The sequence below is a fragment of the Austrofundulus limnaeus genome, unplaced genomic scaffold (assembly GCF_001266775.1).
Source record: "Austrofundulus limnaeus strain Quisiro unplaced genomic scaffold, Austrofundulus_limnaeus-1.0 Scaffold285, whole genome shotgun sequence".
NCBI lineage: Eukaryota > Metazoa > Chordata > Actinopteri > Cyprinodontiformes > Rivulidae > Austrofundulus > Austrofundulus limnaeus.
The window spans coordinates 426384-433741 of record NW_013952687.1 but is presented as its reverse complement, the minus strand read 5'-3'; the positions used below and the strand labels follow the sequence as shown (position 1 = coordinate 433741).

Sequence of the window (7358 nt, the reverse complement as noted above, 5' to 3'; positions counted from 1 at the left end):
GAGAAAAGTACCGAGCCAAACGAAACGGCTGTAAATGAGAGCTGCTGCTTTGTCAGACAATTTTTTTTAATTTGGAAGCCTTATCAACACAGACTGGCTTCATTCACTTCCTCCACTGCTGTATGCTAAAATAACTAGCAGACACTGCGCAGAACATCGACGTCATTCAAAACTCCACCTTCTGTTTGCTGATTGGCCCAGGTAAAATAAACTACAAGCAGACACTGCGCAGAAAATCAACGTTCTCTTGGCCCGGCTAAAAATCTGCCAGCGAAATCCTTGTCAATGGGAGAAATCCCAGACGGAGCAGTGAAGGGAAACTAGAATTGAGCGGAGCTGCGTAGGAAGGCAAGGGCCAGGCTATAACATGGCAGCTGAGAAATAAAACTCTGGGAGGAAGCATGAGGAAAACTCACACAGAGGACAAAACAGACTAACTATGGATAGTATAATGAACTGACAGGGAACATAAGACAAGATGAATACTGATTCTATCTACTGTTTCACAGGGACACTGCTGTTTCCTCTGAAGGTATTTGCTCTGTTTAATGACCGTCTGGAAAAATGCTGTGTCATTTTCTGCTGACTGCAGCTGCACGGCACTCCCTGTTAAGTGCAGCGGCAGTCAGTCCTAGAGCTCATCCATTGTTGTTACTCTTTAAAATGTATGTATCCAGGATGTGTGATCCCATCAAGCCTTTTTTCTGACAGGTGATGGAAAGATTTCCTCGCTCAGCATTTTTGGCGGTTTGAGCCTGAGCTGTGAGACCTGAAATATGTTTTCATCTCACAGACGCAAGCAGGTCAGAAAAACACACACAAACATACCGCCTCACACTGCAGCTGTCACCAAACCGATAGTTCAGCTCTGCTGCTCTGCACATAGATTAAACCTTCAGTAAATCAATAAAAAAGTGAAAAACAGGCCTAGTATTCTTTGATAGAATGCTAATCTCCCACTATCGTGATGTCAAGCTCAGATCAAATTTTAGCTTAGTAACTGTGAAGTAACTGCATTTTAGCTATTTTCATATATCAGTTAGGTGTGGCAGCAATCTTTAATTGAATGGACTCCAATTGTTTATCCACTGATGACAGTCTGTAAGTTTTAATAAAATTAATCCAGTGTGTCATGTAATATTTTGCTAACAGACAAACAGGGTTGAGTCCATCAGTACCTAGGTTTTTAAGCAAAGATGCTGTGCAAAGTGGTGCGCTTGGAGTATGTGTTGTAGCTACATTAGTCTCACCTAATACCACATCAAGTTTAGATGAGTATTGATAGAACTGACTATGGTTTGTAATGTTGGTTTCCTAGTGCAGCCATTTTAAATTAGATTGACTCCACACTTTATGCAGTTTTATGTGTGCATCCATTGCTTTCTGAGAGTTTCATTAAAATCCATCCAGCTGTTCATGACATATAGTATTTTGCTAACATTCCTGACATTTTTGCATTCAGTTGTAAGTTAAAAACCGATAATTAAAAACAAAGAAAATATTGAGTTTCCTTGGATAATGTGGAAACTGTTGCAATATTTTTAACAGACAATCCTGAGTTATCCAAACATACTATAATCTTATCATCTGACCAAATCTAGCAGGAAAGTTATTGAGAAACCAGACGGATTCAAGCAAATCAAATCAAATGAATGCCATGAAATAAAACATCAGTTTGCTTTAGATTCAGGCTGAATGCATTTATAAAGCCTAGAGGATGTTGTGTTTTTCTTTATTAAAAAAGGACAGTTCAGGTCTTTGTATCTTACTTGTTGTAGATCACTCATGAACAACCTCAGTTTGGATTTCTGACTGGCTTGATGAGCTCATATCAGTCCCAGCAATCCAACTTACAAAGTGGATTTTATTGTTTTTAAACAACTCCAGTCTCAGAAATCTCATGTGATTTATTCAAATGTTATTATAAATTGCCATCAATGAACATTTTTATCAAGGCAGACATACAGTATTATGATATTCCTGCAGATGGGGACCACAGGCAGGGGCAGACTGGCATAAAAGTTTACCAGGAGTTTTCCCGGTGGGCCGATGGGCTGCTGGCAGTTCGCCTCTGAAGGTGCTGCCGTACTCAGCCCCGTGGTCACACTCGTTTTACTGTGCCACAATGCTTCTATAACGCTCCTCCATTCAGCTGATCTGTTCAGAGTGCAGCCAGCCATGGACTGAACTTCTAAACGCTACAGAGCGCTACTGTTCTGACAAGGCCGAATGGCTTCAATCAGAAAACTTGTCCCATAAAGCTCAGCCTATGACAACAAGTCAGCTCTGTAGTGTTTACTAATAACTCAGCAACTCATCTCCCTGTTTGTCTCTCAGATCTAACAGAGATGTGCAGTGCTGTGGCTCCAGCTCGTCATTCCTCTGTGGATCATAACCGGTCAATCACCAGGGGCGCCACAAGTGAGGGTGGCCACGGGGGACTGTGCCCACCACCCCACCTCAAAAATTTGCTGGCCCCACCACTTTTATCCTCTTGAGTCCCAAGCTTCTACTTTGTGCTTTGTTTAAATTTTTCCCAGCTATTTAGGATTAGTAGAACCTTATAAATTTTTTAATTTTTTTTGAAAAAATAAGAGTTAAAGATAAATATATTGAATATTAAATATATATTTTACGTAAAATAAAAAAATTTAAATAGTCCCACTAAATATGGACAACTAGTATAAAATGAATATCCTCAGTATCAAGATGAAGCTTCTCATGAGGTTAGAGGCATAAAATCTATGCAATTTTTAAAAAGCTAATATATACAGTATATAAATTAACTAAACAATACAGTTAGACATTATTTTGAAACTGTAAGTGTTTCTATTCCCATCAGGAAACTTTGTCAGTGTAAAATATTTGGATTGGTAGGGAGTCCTTCTTTGAATAGAAATCCAGTTTTTTTTTTTTTGCTTTTTTTATTAATTATGATCTGAATGACTGAGAATCTTCACCAACATTATAAATAAAACATTTGGTAGCTCAGTAGCTCAGTTGGTAGATGTGTTGTTTCCCAGTTGCTGGATCAAATCCCAGCCTGGGACCTTTCTGGGTGGTGTTTACATGTTCTTCCTCCCTCTTCACTGGTACACACTGTATGTCTCAAACAAATGCTTTGTAAATGTGATTATTTTGAACTAAATTATGTTTAAGTCTGAGTAACTTTAACACTGAAAGTGGGCCAATCCGTCAGGAACTCCCGGGCCACTTTTCCTCCCCAGTCAGCCCCTGGCCACACGTAAATATGGGGGCGGCACACCAAAATCAAAAGCCATAAACAAATTTCAGGAGTTTATTATGCCGATGTCATACAGGCTACATTTAAAAATCAATGCAATGTGGGAGATAGAGAATCACCTTCTGATATACCTGGTTTTAGCATTTTGACAAAATTGCGAGCAATAGGTAGGTGCTGACTATCTAAAAATTATAAAAACTTTTAATGGGAGGGTGGGCACAACATCAAACTCACCTCTGACCTCGGTGGAGAAGTGAGCAGAGTGGCGAGTTATAAACAGCTGCAGCTGCTGATCAAGGTCGCAGCACTTCAGATCGACGTCCCAGGATCGAATTCCTGCCGAGATGGAGCAGAAAGAGCAGAGAGGATGAATGAATCAATGACGGACAGACACATGTGAAACCAAGCAAACACGTCTGGGCTTCTTTCTCATGATGAGCTACACTTACAAGTTTCACACAAGCAGACTTCCTCACACTTTTTACAACCTTTTACCATCTGCTGCTGCAGAGCCTCGTCACTTCCTCCCACCTTCTCCCCTCAGATTCAGCTAAACTGAGTCTGAGCTGCAGGGAGGATCAACGAGAAGAAGACTCAGAAATCTTCAACACGACCACACAACACCACTGTGCACTAACAGCTGATACAGATCAATACAAATCCTGTTTTTGGCAATTGTTCTGACTGCTGACTAAAAACGAGGCAAATCCAAGTTTTAAAACATGTTTCAAACCCATTTTTTAAATAGTCAAAAAGTGTTTGCATGTTTGCATGAGCCACAATTTGTGAGGAATGTGAGATAATTTTGTGAGGCTTTGGCTACGCAGCAGAATCTTCATCCTTCAGCTTGTCAAGCTGGTCCTCCTCCAGGTTGGTAAACAAAATTTGTGACAGGGTTCCTAAAATGTCCCGGGGGTCCTCAGTTTCCTTGTTTCAATCACAGTGCAGATTCTTTCGCACCAAATGATACATCTTTTTTGAGAATGAGTTGTTTTATAGGCCTTATAAAAAGATAAATAAGACCCCATTTGGCTAGCCATTAGCCTATCCTCTAAGACTTTTGTCTTTTCTCAATGCTCTGTTGGCTTTTTCACAACACACCTAAAGCCAAGATTTAAGACCCCTGCATACTCCATCTGAAGCTACAAAAACATCTCTCATTGTAGTTGCATGACAAAAATTGTCATTTTGTTTGCAGAGCAGCTTCACCCGCCCATTCTCAACACAAGGCTCAGAACAAACTTTTGCTCAGTGGCCATTACGCCAAGTGTTTGTGATTGGTCAGATGTTTGTGGACATGGTCATGCAGAAAAGCACTCAGATAATAATAATGACATTTTGCTTCAACTACTCCGCTTTGAAAACCAGCTGTTGTGCGCCCAAAAAACATGGATAGTTTGGTGGACCTGTTGTCCGAGGCAGTCAGAGAGGACATCTATATGACTTCCAGACACTTATAAAGATAATCAAATGGTCAAAAACATGTGGATGGAAACAGCACAGTCATTGTGCAAAGTGAGGTAGTAACAGAGCTGAAACGGTAATAAATCGTGATGAAGTGATGACATACTGTATGGACTGTGCAACAACAAACATATTTATTACAGAGGGAAGATAGATGATGACGCACACCAACAAATCATACAAATAGGGTATGTATGGTTTGTATGGTTTCTAGTGCCACAGTAGTGGAACACAATATTGCTAATGCTAAGTCCTTGCTACTTGTCACATCTCTGCTGGCGTTGGCTTTAAATAAACAAACAACACGTAGCCTGGTGGGAGGGCAAATAAGGCCGGTGGCCCACCACTAGGAAAAATCCTGCTCTATTGCTCAAAATTCAGTGATGGATGTGGCTGATGCCTGAAAGCAGTAAAAAGACGTACTAATCCATGCAATCATTTTTGCAGAACTGCTTTATGAAAATGTTATTTGACTGACATAACTATTTTACAAACCATCACTTTAAAAAATGACAGATTATTTCTTTAACTTCAGTGCTTTGGGGAAAAATGTAACTTTAAACTGAATGACTTTAAAAAAGGTTTTACAGAACCACAGGAAATTCACCCAAGGACAGAACAGTGTAAAACGTTTTAGTTTCAGCTGAAGAAAACGTCTGATGGAATCATTTGAAATGTGTGCAGTGTGGGTGACCTGCTGCAGGCCTGTGAACGGCCCAGCTCACAGAGAACATGGGCGTAATGTGGAGGTAATGAGAGCCGATGGCGGGTCCCTCGCACTGAGTCACACTGAAAACACCAACCTGGGTGAAATAATCGCTGCTGCAATGAGCTGAGTGGGTGTGATGCCGAGCAGAGCTGGCAGCTCCTAAACAGTGCTGCAATAGGAGGTCAGAGGAGAGGGCCGGGGCCGGGGCTGGACTGGGCTTCTAGAAAACCCAAATCTGGGCTGCGGACGGCGTAACAGAAAAACTGCTGACAGGAATTCTGTTGAGCATGTCACAAACGCAAAACAGTTCATCACAAAGTTAAGGATGTCTGTGGCAGGAGGGACTGCAGCCTGCCTCAGGAGGAGGAGGAGGAGGNGGAGGAGGAAGAGGAGGAGGAGGAGGAGGAGGAGGAGGAGGATGGGTTTGAGCTCTCACAGGGCTCAGATGTTCAGCTGAGTGATGATGTCCCACTGTGACTACAGGAGGTGACTTATTTGTGGCAGAGTTGTTGTGTTTATAGAAAACTCCAAATACGCTCTTAGAATAAAAAACACACTCAGCCTCCATTTGAAACATATTGGGATGTGCAAAATATGAATTAAAACAGAATGAAATGCCTTTTAAATGTCAAAAACCCATTTTGTTCCCGATGGAACAAAGTAAACATGAAATGTTTCAAGTAAAACATGTTACCACCCGAAGATAAGAAGAATACAACACTGACTTTCAATATTTATGCTCAGAAATTTCTACAGATTTTTAAAATCTTGTGATAATATGAACTGTAAGATGAGATATTTCAAGTCTTCCCAGTTTTCTGTTGAGGAACATTATTTTGAAATTGTTCCACTACTTTCAGGCATGTTTTAGACGGCTGAACCTCTGCCCATCTTTACTTTCTAAGATGCCCAGTTCTCTTACTGGGCATCAAAAACGATCTTTTTTATTAACCTAAATTGCAAAATGCTGTTACTGTTCTTTTACAGCCTTTTTGTTGTTGTATTTTTATGTGTTGCTGCCATCAAATTCAGTTATTTTTGAATTTCCCCACCGTGGGATCAATAAAGCTGTGATCAATAAAGTTTTATCTTATCTTATCTTATCTTCATTTTTATTACTCTTTCTTAGTTTGAACATTTGAAATGTTTACTTTGTTCCATCCTGTTTTTAAGAAATTTGCTACTCAGTTTTATTTACCCTTTATTTTTGGTCTCAACTTTTTTTTTAAATTGTGTTTGTATATAAAGCAGTAGAAAAAGTAATCAGAAGATTGGTTCACTGTGTTCTATCTCTTCATACTTCTGCAGTGATTTTCTGAAGCAGAGCTGATGGCCTCCAGGCACCAGAAATGATCCTGCTAAAAAACGAAAAGGGAATGATAGAGTGAGTGTGCATTTTTGCAGTCCTGCAGAGCACAGCAGGGTTAGGGGAAAGGCTTGCGTGGAGTCTCGTGGTGCAGTGCTGCAGCACCTCTGCCTGTGTGGAACCAGCTCTGTTCATTGCGTCAACAACAAAAACATCTCAATCCTCTTCATATTTCCAGCTGTAAACCCTTTACTTTCCCTCTGGCCTTCCATAGCTGTAAGTGAAGTAACAAACCGGTCAGGGTCCGGTGCTCCGTCCATCACTCACCTCGCTCTATCTGGGCTCTGGCCGCGTCCAGCTGCTGCTCCGACCCCACCTCCCCGATCACTACAAGCAGGTAGTAGCCGCTGCGGTTGAACGGCAGCCCGCGCCGCCGGCTCCCTCCTCTTCGCCGGTGCCGTAGTCGCTCCTCGAACCCCGGCGTGCTGCAGCCTTCGTCCTCCTCCACCACCGGGAGCCGAGCGCCTCGCATCTCCATGGCAACAGCCCCCGGAGCAGACGCCGCGGCTGGCTTCATCGCCATGACAACTCGCTAACCTCCGCGAGAGAGAGAGAGAGGGGCGTGTGTGTGTGTG

The 7358-nt window shown here is 41.8% G+C and overlaps 1 protein-coding gene across 1 annotated transcript in view; it reads right to left on the bottom strand.

Moving 5' to 3' along the window:
- map1ab (microtubule-associated protein 1Ab) overlaps positions 1–7249 on the bottom strand; it is an 87387-nt gene extending 80138 nt beyond the window's left edge. The window contains exons 1-2 of the mRNA XM_014021278.1: positions 7051–7249; positions 3479–3580 (exon numbers count right to left, since the gene is read on the bottom strand). The gene's annotated coding sequence lies outside the window, so the exon portion shown is untranslated. The remainder of the gene's footprint in view (positions 1–3478; positions 3581–7050) is intronic.
- Between the last annotated feature and the right edge of the window lie 109 nt (positions 7250–7358).